This window comes from Kogia breviceps, assembly GCF_026419965.1.
Source record: "Kogia breviceps isolate mKogBre1 chromosome 20 unlocalized genomic scaffold, mKogBre1 haplotype 1 SUPER_20_unloc_6, whole genome shotgun sequence".
NCBI lineage: Eukaryota > Metazoa > Chordata > Mammalia > Artiodactyla > Physeteridae > Kogia > Kogia breviceps.
In genome coordinates, this window is record NW_026711572.1 from 167501 (window position 1) to 180046 (window position 12546).

The following is a 12546-nucleotide window of genomic DNA, read 5'->3' on the forward strand; positions in this document are numbered from 1 at the left end:
GGAGGCGCTCCACGAGCCGCCAAAGTCCACGACTGGGCGGGGTTTGGGAGAGGGGTCTGCGGTATGGGTAAGCACGAGGCCCAGAGGAGCATTCGCGGCCACAGCCGGGGGCACAACCTCCGCCGCCCCCAGGCCCGTCCATCGGGGGCCCCGAGAGGAGGGAGCACGCCCGAGAGGGGCGGAAAGACCCCCTTCTCTCACAGGCCCCGGCCCAACGCGCTCGCCACCCACGCCCGCGTGCGACCCCCTCCCCCCCGACCGCCACAAACACACACACACGTGGGGGGGGAGGGTGGGCACACGCGGACGCTCGCCTGGCCCGAGTCAGTCCCCCCGTGCCACAGCAACACCGTGGGAGGACGACCGCGACGAGGCGGCCCCTGTTTCCCCCAACCGAGGGAGGGAAAACAGAGGCACGCCTCCCTTACCGTCTCGACCCCCCCAAGAGAGCCACTCACGGGACGCACCACCGCGGCGGCGGGGACCCCGAGGAGCACGCTGGGAGAAGGGAACGACACCACCGCTCGGCCTCGGGCACCTGAGGGACGACCTGGAGCGCTCCAGGGGCACCACAGAGGATCGAACGAGGCACGCTCACGCACCGGCAGGGGCGCGCGGCGCAGCGGCGGGACGGCACCCCCCCACCAACGCGGGGAGGACCGCCCACGGGGGCAACACGCCGAGGAGGCGAAGCGAGAGCGTCTGCTGCGTCCGAGGACCACGGCCCCGCCACCCACGCCGTGAGGCAGGGGGCGGGAGGCCGAAGGTCAGGGCCGGGGACCACCACCCCTGCCCTTCCCCACACCCCTCGACAGGCCGGGAGAGCGTGAGGAGAGAGGCGGGGAGGCCCGCGGACAGAACGAGAAGAGCGGTCCCGTTCGCCAAGAACGTCCGTCCCTCGTCTGGCGCGACCTTAAGGCCCGGCCCAGGAGAGCGCGACATCACCACATCGATCAGTCATGCCAGAGAGCCAGGGACCACCAGGCCCCGAAGGGGAGGGGCACGCACAGCGAGGACCATCACCAGAGGAGCCTGCTTCGGCCTCACCGGCGGCACCCCAAACCCCCTCTTTCTTTTTTTTTTTTTTTTCTCCTCTCAGGCAAAAGTGGCCGACGACCCCGCGAGTGAGGAGAACGCCTGACACGTGGCACGGAGCCTGCGGGGTGGGGTCGTCGTCTCAGCCACCACCGGGTGCCTGCGGCGGGGAGGGGAGTCACACGGGGTAGAAGACCCAACGCCCCGCCGCCCTCGGGTGAGCCAGAGACCGGAGGCGGCACCGCGGGTCGGGTCAGCCGGACGCACACACGAGAGCCGGCGCGCAGGCCCAGGCGGGCGGCTCAAGTGGCGAGGGTCGGCTCGGCCACCAGACGGCGATCCAAAGCCCAGGACCCTGCGCGCGTCCAGACTCCCAAAGTCCTCAGCGACAGACGCCAGAGAAGACCGTGTCAGCACCTATCTGGTGGCAAAAAAGGCCCATTTCGGGCGAAAAAAATCACGGCGCCCGGCAGCGGGGCCCACGCACGCGTCGCAGGGGGGGTCCCCGGGACCTCGGTCCGGCCGCCTGTCCCCAACACTTCCCCATCCACACCAGCCCCGGAGCTCTCGGGGCCATCTGGTCGACCCGAGGAGCTTGGGGGGAGTGGGGGGGGGGGGTGGGGGGGAGGGGGGGGGCGGGCCAAGCGGGGCGGGCAAACGTGGGAGAGGGCCGCGAGCCGGGTCGCCCTCCCCGGTTCACCCGCACGGGCAGGTACCGGTCCCTCCGAGTCTCCGGGCCAAGACTTGGTGAAAGGAAAAGAAATATCTCACTCGGCCGTCTCCGACGAGCGGGCCCCACGGGGGACCGCGCCCGGGCCCGGGCCGCCCTATCCGGGCCACCCAGGACGGCTCGGGCGGGCCGGTCCCCACCCCCACCCCGGCCGGGACTCGCGGCGGGTGGAGGAGAGGGGGCGGGGGAGGGAGGGTGAGAAAAAACTCAAAGTCCGCCGACCAGGACCCCCCGTGGGCACGCTGAAGGGCCGGGTGCGCCCTCCCCGGCCACCCGCGCGAGCAAGGCCCGGTCCGTCCACGTCCACGGACCCAGGGGCACTTGGAAACATTTTGCCCCGGGAGGCGCCTCCCAGGCGACCAGAGCCCACGAGGGAGGGACCGCACCCGGGCCCGGGCCCGGGCCGGTCTCTCCGGGTCACCCCTCGCGGCCCAGGCCGGTCCCCACCTCCCGAGTCCGACTCGGCCAAACATCGGTGAGAAAGAATCCGACCACCGGGAGGGGCCCCACGCGCGCCCGCCACCGAGCCCGTCGCGCCCGCCACCGGCCTAACCTAAACGCACGGGCCCGGGCCGGTCCCCCACCTTCCGGAGCGGGGCGCTGTGGGGACCGCGGAAGAGAGGAAGGGAGGGTGGGGGGGGTCGGGGAATGAACGCTCCAAAGGGTGAGCCAGGAGAAAGCCCGACCGACCGCCCATCCGCAGGCGCTCCGGAGGGCGCGGAAGACCCTCTCCCTTCCCACCGCGGCGGCCCGGCCCAGGTCGTGTCGGGTGGCCGGGTCGGTCCCCGCGGCCGGAGGGGAGCGGACGGATGCTGGTCGACCGGGCCAGGCGGTCCCCCAGAGCGGCTCGAGAGCGCGGCGACGGTCACACCCTCATAGACCTGCACGCCCAATCTCAAGCGACAGCAGGAGGCGCCCACGCCTGGGCGCCACCGGGACAGTGGCCACCAGCGTCGCCTGGCTGCCGGAACTCTGCCTCGGGCCCGGCGGCCGACTCACAGCCCTCACGAAGGTCGCCGAAGCTCCAGAGACAAGGGACAATATAAAAGCGGCCGCCAGGTGGCTCCCGACAACCGGCTCCAACGTCCCCGGGCCGGATCCCTGTCGCCGGCCGGCCACCGAGGACGCGGCGGCAGCGCCGGGCCGCCCAAACGCCCGAGCTCAGCCCGGGACGAGGCGGCGGGCGTCTGGCGCGGCGGCCCCGTGTCGTCCATCTCGGAGCTAGCTCCCCGGTCGGCACGACACGACACGGTGCGACCCGGGCAGCAGACGGGGGTGGGGGGGTGGGGGGCGGGGGAAGCCGGGGAGATGTCGCCGGGAGGCTGTCTCGGAGGAGACGCGCTCCCCAACGCGATTCCTGGGCGGGGGGGAAATCCCGCGGAGACGCCGGCGGGGCCCGGGGCGCCCGGCACGGGTTGCCCAGAGGGGCACGAGCAAGATCCCCGGCTGCCCGGACGGGGGGGAGGGAGGGAGGGAGGGAGGGAGGGAGGGAGGGAGGGAGGGAGGGAGGGAGGGAAGGAGGGAGGGACGGATGGAGGGACGGAGGGACGGAGGGACGGATGTAAGGACGGAGGGACGGACGGAGGGAGGGAGGGAGGGAGAGAGAGAGGGACGGAAGTCGGGGACTGGCAAACCGAAACCAGGCAAGCGCTCAGGGAACAACGCAGGAATTCGTCCAAAGACAACACATGGGTGCTGCGAGGGTGGGGAAAATGCACTTGCGGTCACGAGAACATGGATTTCATAACGGACTGACCACGATCCATCACGGGCCGGGCGGGGGTGGGGGGGGTGGGGGCGGGTGAGGCGGGGGTTGGGGGAATGCGGGCGGCTGGTGGGGAGGGGGCGAGGGTGGAGTCAATAGCCATCCACTAAAGAAACTGAGTTCCGGTACGTCGACACAAGGCAACACTCTGAGTGCGAGTGTGTGTGAGCGTGTGTGTGCGTGTGCGTGCGTGCGTGTGTGTGTGGAGTGCGGTGAGTACTGACAGCGAACCGTAGTCCCACCAGGACCACACCAAACCATACCAACCAAGAAGTCAAGCTGTAGAACTTCTCTGGCCTTTAAAACAAAGAGAAAAGCGTGCACGTATCGCATACGTACACACATTACGTACGCTTGTGGCATACGTATACGTGGACGTGGACGTATAAAGGCCTAGGACAAGCCCAAGCACATCCCGTCAGGGGAGCCTATCCAAAACAGACCAAGACCTCACACAATTCAGCCTCCAGAAAACAAGCGACCCAGTGAGAAAAGTGGGCAGGAGGCCAGAACAGAACATTTTCATTAGAGAAAAAAAAGAAGAAGAGAAAAAAAGAAAAAAAGAAAAAAGAAAGAAAGAAAGAACACAACTTTCTTAGTAAAAACCAAACAAACAAAACACAACAACAAAACAAACAGAAATAAAACAGAAAACCTCTTTTAGTGAAAGAATTCAACGGGGCAACGAAAAAAGCGCACACACGCATCTCTCTGGACGAAGATATTCGGACAGGCACAGGATCTGGAGTTGCGACAGCAAGTTCGTACAAGCAGAAAAAGTGCCTCCTTCCTCCCGATCCAACACGTATTTTTCAAGCTGAGAGAGACCACCACCACCGTGGCACGCCGGAGGGAGGACTCAGAGATGTCACCCGGCGGGTGAGAGAACGGCTCTCCGACAAAAGACAGCAGTATGGAAAACAGAAAGGAAGTCCCTCAAAACACTGCACAGAAAACTACCATGCGACCCAGCAACTCCACTAAGTGCCCACGGAGGGGGTAAAGACGACATGTACATGTCTATCTGTACCAACACCTGTAACGATGGAGAGATAGGTACGGACGCACTGTTAGCGCTCTCTGTGCCCGTACGTCTATATCTATGAGAGAAGGACCGGGTGGGGGGTGGGGGGTGGGGGGTGGGGGTGCGGAGAGAGAAGTGAGACAAAGAGTGGACAGTCACGTGAGTGCAGTAGGTAAGGAAGATTAAGACGACAAACAAACTCCCAACAGTGGTCCTGTAAGTCAACCATCAAGATTTCGATATCATGATGTCATCAAGCACCAACCCTTCTGAAGGGACACAGCGACACACAGGGCTCACTTGGCAGGGCAGTTCAGGACCCTAAAATGACCGTGAAAGGTGAAGCTCGAAAAAGCAATCTTGTTCATCCACGGGGGGAAAATACCGTTCTCCCACGACATTCAAAAATCCTATCAGGGGGCTTCCCTGGTGGCGCAGTGGTTGAGAGTCCGCCTGCCGATGCAGGGGACACGGGTTCGTGCCCTGGTCCGGGAAGATCCCACATGCCGCGGAGCGGCTGGGCCCGTGAGCCATGGCCGCTGGGCCTGCGCGTCCGGAGCCTGTGCTCCGCAATGGGAGAGGCCACAACAGTGAGAGGCCCGCGTACCACAAAAAAAAAAAAAAAAAAAAAAAAAAAAAAAAAAAAATCCTATCAAAACATTTTAAAACTCTCTTACTCGCTCACCATTTAAAAGGTAGAGAAATAAAAAGAGAGCCAAAGTACGATTTATTGAGTGGTGGACCGTCACAGAAAGCATGCCATGAAAGCCTCCGATTCATTTTGGAAGGTCCTAGGAACAGCAATCTTCAACATTGCTCTCCTGCCTGCCTTCTTGGCGTGGTATCTTTTCTACATCTGGATAAGCAGTCCTAGGTTTTGTGTGTTTGCTTGTTATTCCCCTAACTGAAGATCAGCCTCCAACACGATAACCCTTTGTGCCCTCTGGGTCCTGAACTCTCTTCTCTGGAAGTGCTTTTCTGAATGGGAACGGTTTCACCAACGTCATCGCCTGGAGACATCTTCAGCCTGTCCTCCCCCCACCCGCACCCCCGCCCGCCCCCCACCCTCTTCCTCCTCCTCCTCCTCCTCCTCCTCCTCCTCCTCCTCCTCCTCCTCCTCCTCCCCTTCCTCCTCCTCCTTTTTTTTCTTTGTTTTCTTCAGCTCTCCTTGCGCTGGTCTCTCACACGGTGGCAGCGTTGTCCTAGGCATGCCCAGGTGTCTCCTAACCCCATCCAAGTGATGACTCCCAGCGTCATCATTTTGGGTTTCTTAGCCGCACTTTCGTCGTTCCCGGGCAATTCTTTCTTTTTATTTTCCATGGACGGGGGAGACCAGACCGGGGCGGGGGGCAACACAACGACACACTGCGTGTGACCTGGGAAACAGACACATACACGCCAGGCAATCACCGACAGGCTCTGAAAGAGGATCGGTCCCCGGACACGGGGCACGCACGTTTGTTATCGGTGGAGTCACTGCAGACCGAACGGGAAGCAGCAGACTTTGAACTTGACGCAGCTACCGTTCATCCATCGCGGAAACTGACATTTGAAACACGTAGTTAGGCTCTTGGTGCGATTTCACCTAGTCATTGAAATGTGTGCACAGTGGAACCATGGAAAGTGAGACAACCCCCCCACCCCACTTCTACCAAAGGTCGCCAAATGAAGACTCTCGTTTGTTTACAAACCAAATTTCCTATCCTTAAATTTGGTGGGAGCTTTCCCTAAGGATTGCACGGGAAGGTGACTTCCTCAAGCGTTGGAGTAGTTTTCCTTAGAACTAGAGAATTAGAATTCTGCTGAATGATGAACACACACCTCGCTTAAGTTTCTGCTAGGAAATCCACGCACCATGTGGATCGAACGAAAAGCAAAATGATTTTTTAACAAGGTCTTCTCTCCACTTCAGACGAATTTTACAGGGCGGGGAGGGGGGAGGCTAGGCTTCTCTGTTTTTCATTTAAGGTCCTCTGAAACGTCAGTAAGTGTTCGTGATCCTACTCACGTGTACTCTTGTCCTCCATCCAATCGTCAGTCATCTGGCAGAAGGAGAGCCTGCCTCATCCACGGCAAACAACATTCCGACACTCAATGAGAAAATACATTTCTGGTGCTTTCGCCAAAAAATGCAAAGCCCCTTATTTAAGCTAATGGAATTTAAAAGAAATCCCTAGTACCTAGGAACAGAACAAAGTGAAAGAAACACAACGCACAGACTTGGGGGATAGAAAGAAAGAAAGAAAAAGAAAGAAAGAAAGAAAGAAAGAAAGAAAGAAAGAAAGAAAGAAAGAAAGAAAGAAAGAAAGAAAGAAAGAAAGAAAGAAAGAAAGAAAGAAAGAAAGAAGAGAGAGAGAGAGAGAGAGAGAGAGAGAGGAAGGAGAGGAGAGGAGAGGAGACAAGAGGAGAGGAGAGGAGAGGGAGGGAGGGAGGGAGGGACGAAGGAAGGAAGGAAGGAAGGAAGGAAGGAAGGAAGGAAGGAAGGAAGGAAGGAAGGAAGGAAGAAAGGAAGGAAGGAAGAAAGAAAAGATCTCTCAACCTAAAAGTTTTTGTGACAAACGGACAATCTATGATTTGGTAGGTTAAAAAATATTTTTGGAACGTAAAGTTCTTTGAGACACGAATGGAGAAGAAAACAAGAAAAGGACAATCAGAATTCGGAACCCTCAGAAACCTGAATCGGTCATGAACAGGAACTAGGAAGCCAGGGTGAACGGCGTCTGTGACACCAGTGATTCTGGACTGGCAAAGGGATGATTCCATTTCACCAGCATACATTTTCACACAGTGTCACTTTTTAAAAATGTTTTCTTTTCCCCAGAGTGATGCCAGAGGTGTGGACTCATACATCGAAACATCTTTAGTCTTTCTGTAATAAGGAGACAGAAGTAGGTCCACTGAGACTTGTCGAGCCATGAACGAACGTTTCCATAGGTTATCTTTGGAAAGGATCCAGACATTCCACGAATTCCCCATCATTCCACTTATGCCAACTCTGAAGTTTCTAAAGTGACCCAAAAGGTCTGGGCGAGACTGTTTTTAAGTAGACATACCACAAAACATAACGCTTCTTAAGGAGTTCCTGCACCTAGAGCTATCGACATCACTTGTTCGAGATCCCATGACGACGAGATGGCCCGTGAACACTTCCTGAGACTTCAGACGATGATGTCAGCCATCATCCCCAAGTTCTTTTTCTTGCCGACGAATCTGGTTCACTCCCGTGAACTTACTGGATTTGGGGTCGACGTAGATAGAAGGAAAGGATGACCTCGAACGCTGATCACGCTAAAGACATGCCTAGTTTCATAAAACCCATACCTTGACCTTGGCTATTCTCGGCTGAAGGGTTCAGCCTAGATCACCACCTGAACTTGCCTAAAACCTTTGGGTCCCTTCCCTTTCTAGTGGACTGAATTCCGGAGTGCTCCCTTCTAAGCCATTCAAGAGAGCTCTCTCACAAGTTCATTGCGGCACTCGGATCCCTACGCAGAAACAGGCCAGCTCTAGAAGGGAGCTACAGACATACAGTACCTGTTACCAGGCCCTTTCCAGATTCTGGCACAGCAGTACCAGAAAAATGAAGGTCGTTTCCACAAGGCTTCTAAGGCTAGCACGGCAAAACTTTTTTTTTTTTTTTTTTTTTTTTTTTTTTTTTTTTTTTTTTTTAATTAAAAGAGATAGCTTGTACACAAGGGAGAAGGCGGTGGGTGGGGTGGGGGTGAGAGGCAGCCCCACCCCCCCCACCCCCCGAGTTGCTTGGATCACGAAAGGGAGAGTTTGTCTCGGGATCACTGATCATTTCCAGAAATCCTCCAAATTCTTGGATCATCAGCAGCTGGTTCCACGGTGGCTACCTGTGGGGAATACCAAGTGCTTCCACGAGGGGAAAGAAGCGCATGAGAATGTTCGGCAAGAAAGCACAGGAACAGATAAGGGTTCAATGTACAGCTGAGCTTCTCGTCTTGGGACAACTAGGTATAGTCGTGGGTGGGTGTCCACAGAGGAAAAGTTCATCTTCTTTTACTCCCGCGAGCCTCGTGTGTGTGTGTGTGTGTGTGTGTGTGTGTGTGTGTGTGTGTGTGTGTCTGTGTCTGTGTCTGTGTCTGTGTGTCTGTGTGTGTGTCTGTGTGTGTCTGAGACTCAGGCCCCCAGGGCTGATCTGCTCATGCAATTCCATTTCCCCTCCCCCTCCCCCTCCCCCTCCCCCTCTTCCTCCTCCTCCTCCTCCTTCTATGTACTTCTTTCTGTCGAGGAGATGATTTCCAACTCAAATGCAGACCAAAAGATTTCTAGGTTCCCAAACTTCAGGGTTCCATGGATCAGGGTGTCCAAAATCTGCACAGCGCCTTCAATAACGGCCCTCTTTCTCAGTGCACACAAGTCAACCCCAGACCAAGGCACCCTAAGGGCAAAAACCCTCCAGGATTTCTCCCACCAGACCCCGAACATCAGCACACACACCCTCCCCCAGTTTCTATTTCGTATCGTGTGGGCTCAGGCAGACAACAAACACGTCCATCGTTCGATCATCTTCCTTTGGCGTGTTTCGTGAACGTTGCACCGGCCGAAGAAACCTAAGTGTGCAAAAGCTCATCCCCGTGTAAAAGGCTTTGGCTTCTCAGCGAAGGGGTCGAGCCAAGGGACCTAGGCCCCTCTGTCCACTTTTCACTGGGTTCACTGGCCTCACTGTTGTCCCAAGCGATGGCCGGTCAGATCTCTCACGGTCATTCTTCTTTTGGCCTTCTGGTTTTAGAGAGGGTTTTCAACTGGGGTAAAAAGGGCAGGCTTGTGTGGGGCCCTTTCATGGTGGGGAGGGGGTGGGGGGGGCCCCGTAGAGGTCCCTCCGATTCACCCAATCTCAGGCAGTGCCCTATTCAAAACGTTTGTTTCCGGGCTTCCCCGGTGGTGCAGTGGTTGAGAATCCGCCTGCCAATGCAGGGGCCACGGGTTCGTGCCCCGGTCCGGGAAGACCCCACATGTCGCGGAGCGGCTAGGCCCATGAGCCACGGCCACTGAGCCTGCGCATCCGGAGCCTGTGCTCCGCAACGGGAGAGGCCACGACAGTGAGAGGCCCGCGTACCACAAAAAAAAAAAAAAAAAAAAAAAAAAGAAAAGAAAAGAAAAGAAAACAGAAAACGTTTGTTTCCGTCCCACCAAGAGCCCACCTTTGGAGAGATTCCCTGCCTTACACGTCCTCTCCGCTCCTCCTATTCATCCACCGTGATCCACCACCACCACCACCACCACCACCACCACCACCACCCCGCCGGCCGACCTGATCTGTTCACCCTGAAGCTGGCAAGCAGTAAGGGTGCTCGTGAAGCGAGGATCCGTTGGGATTGGCCAAGATGGCAAAGTGGCGGCGGGGGCGGCGGCGGCGGTGGGGCGGGGGGGGGGTATGTGGAGGGGACTCGGAAAGTACGAGGTTACAGCTAACAGCTGCTGCTGGCAGATAGGTCTTTGAAACAGGCTGGTGGCGCCCTGGACTTTGATACCGTCCATTCTGACCATTCCTGTTCTCCGTGAGAAGGGTGTTGGGCCCAGGATCGGCCACCCCAAAACGGGCCTCCGTGGCACATTGACGATTTTGAGCGAAGGGGGACTCCAGAAGCAGCCACGTTTGTCCGAGGGACACTGGGATTCTCCTCTGTGTCTCCCTGAAAGCGAGACATCCATCTCTCGGCTGAAAGGTGCACTCCCTGCCTCCGGAGGTAGGAGGCCGCCGCCGCGATCGGCAAATTAGGGCATTCGGGCCCGAGAAACCTTCGGAGACAAACACTGCGGACCACCGCAAACCCGAGCTCTGTTTAGCTTCTTCCTTCGCTCGCTCGTTCGCTCACGGCACACCCCAAAACCTAAGTCTCTCGGTCCGGTTCCCTGTCTGTCTCACCCATGTACCGTTCGTTCCTCGGTCTGAGCAGGAGAGACGCCGCCCGCTTCAGCCACTTCTCAGCCCTCGAATGAAAGGAAAGGTCACCCCGCTCCCCCCACACACCTTCGTCTCTCCGCGCCTTGGGCCCATGTTACTTTATTTTTATTTTTATTTTTTTGCATTACACGGGCCTCTCACTCTTGTGGCCTCTCCCGTCGCGGAGCACAGGCTCCGGACACGCAGGCTCAGCGGCCACGGCTCACGGGCCTAGCTGCTCCACGGCACGTGGGATCCTCCCGGACCGGGGCACAAACCTGTGTCCCCTGCATCGGCAGGCGGACTCTCGACCACTTTGCCACCAGGGAAGCCCATCGGGCCCATTTTAGAATGAGTCCAGCCACAGGAACTCAAGAGGGGTAGAGGGGGAGATCTCCCCCTCCCCCAAACAGGAAGGCACCTGGAACCCCGTTCCCACCGGCCACCCGGCTCCACTTTGGGTGCGTGAATCCTAGTTTGCCTCCTCCGGATCTTTAAATGATCTTCCACGTGTTATAACAGACTCACAAGGAGAGAAGCTTACGCATGTATTTCTTCTGAGTTTCATGCGACACGGGGAGCCCTCCTAAGAAAACAAAGAAAGACCCAGAGAAGCGTCCGAACCTAACATCTCTTCTGTTGGATCTGAGCAAAGAGAGGCAATCTGAAAAAGCAACTATACTCTGGCGGGGGTGCGGAGTGTGTGTGTGTGTGTGTGGGGGGGGGGGGTGTGAGTGGGGGTGGGTGAGGGGGGGGTGGGTGGGTGGGGGGCGCGGGCGATGCCAAAGGAGGATGAGAACTCTTAGAAATTCTTAGGCATAGAAAATTAAGACGGATCCGGGCCCGCGCCTCTCCTTTTCTCGTGCGTTGGGAAGATCATTTGGCTCTCGCCGGCTGGGATGTCATCTCCCCACGAACCATCAGGCGAGCTGTGGGGCGGAAAGAGGGAGAGCAGGGTTCAGAAGAACGTGGAGAAGATGGACGCTAGATGCCCAGAGTCCACGTCCCCCGCCCCCCCCCCCCCCCCCCCCGGGAGCAAGGATCTCTTCTTCGTGGGCACACGATCTTCCACCACGACCTCCGGACCGTGGTGCCAAGTCACGCCCACGCGAAGACAGGGCTCACCCAGGGATATGGGCTTGTGCCACAGAAAGGGAGACAGCAGGGAAGTCACCGAGCTTAAGGTATCTGACTCTCGTCGGGTCCTCGACAGGCGGAGGGACACATCTTTCCGACACGGTCGGGGCCGGCTTAGAGAACCGCTGCCGACGACCGCACCGCGAAGGAAGATGTCTCTGCGGTCTCGACAGAAGATCCAGTAGGTTTCCCAAGTGGCGGAGCTAGGAATCGATCGGCCAGGCAGGCGTGTCCAATCTTCAACTTTGGGAAGACACGCGGACTTTTACCCCCCCTTTTCGGCGGGGAGCCTGTAGAAGATCAGGCCGGGAGGAAGGACACAGTCTGTCAGTCGTTGCACGTGATGTTAACGTCCAGGCCAGGAGGAGCCATGCCAGGACTGACTCCACAAAAGGGAGAAGGTGACCAGTTGCCTTTTGAGGACCATGGCTCTCTACGCGGCACGGAAACCAAGGGAGCAGGGGCCAGGGTAGAGGCCGGCAGGGTCGTCAGAGGCCCAGCCAGGACAGAGACCGGTGAGGTGCGAGCCTGAACGAAGGCAGTAGAGGGGAGAGGGAGAGAGGGGATGGAGCAGGACCTATTTCGGTCCCGGAATCGGCAGAACCTGGTATCCCGGCGTGAGTCTTTAGAAACACCGTCCAACTCCACTCCACGGGCAAAATACAAGGTAGAGGGCGGAGCTTTCTGCACCCAGGATCCTCCCGAGACCCAGGCGAGAAGGGCCCTTCCCACGGATGGGCTCCACATCCCACCAGGGTCGGTCGGTCGGTCGGTCGGTCGGCAGGTCACCAAGACACAAAGAAGCACATTCTTTCTTTCGAGAAGCTCTGTCCCCAGGACCTGGCACTCAGCACACTGGTGATCTGCCAACCAGAACCCTTAAACACCTCCTCAGGTTCCAGGGGAAGGCTTTGCTCACCTCTTTTCGGCCCTACCTCTGTCCT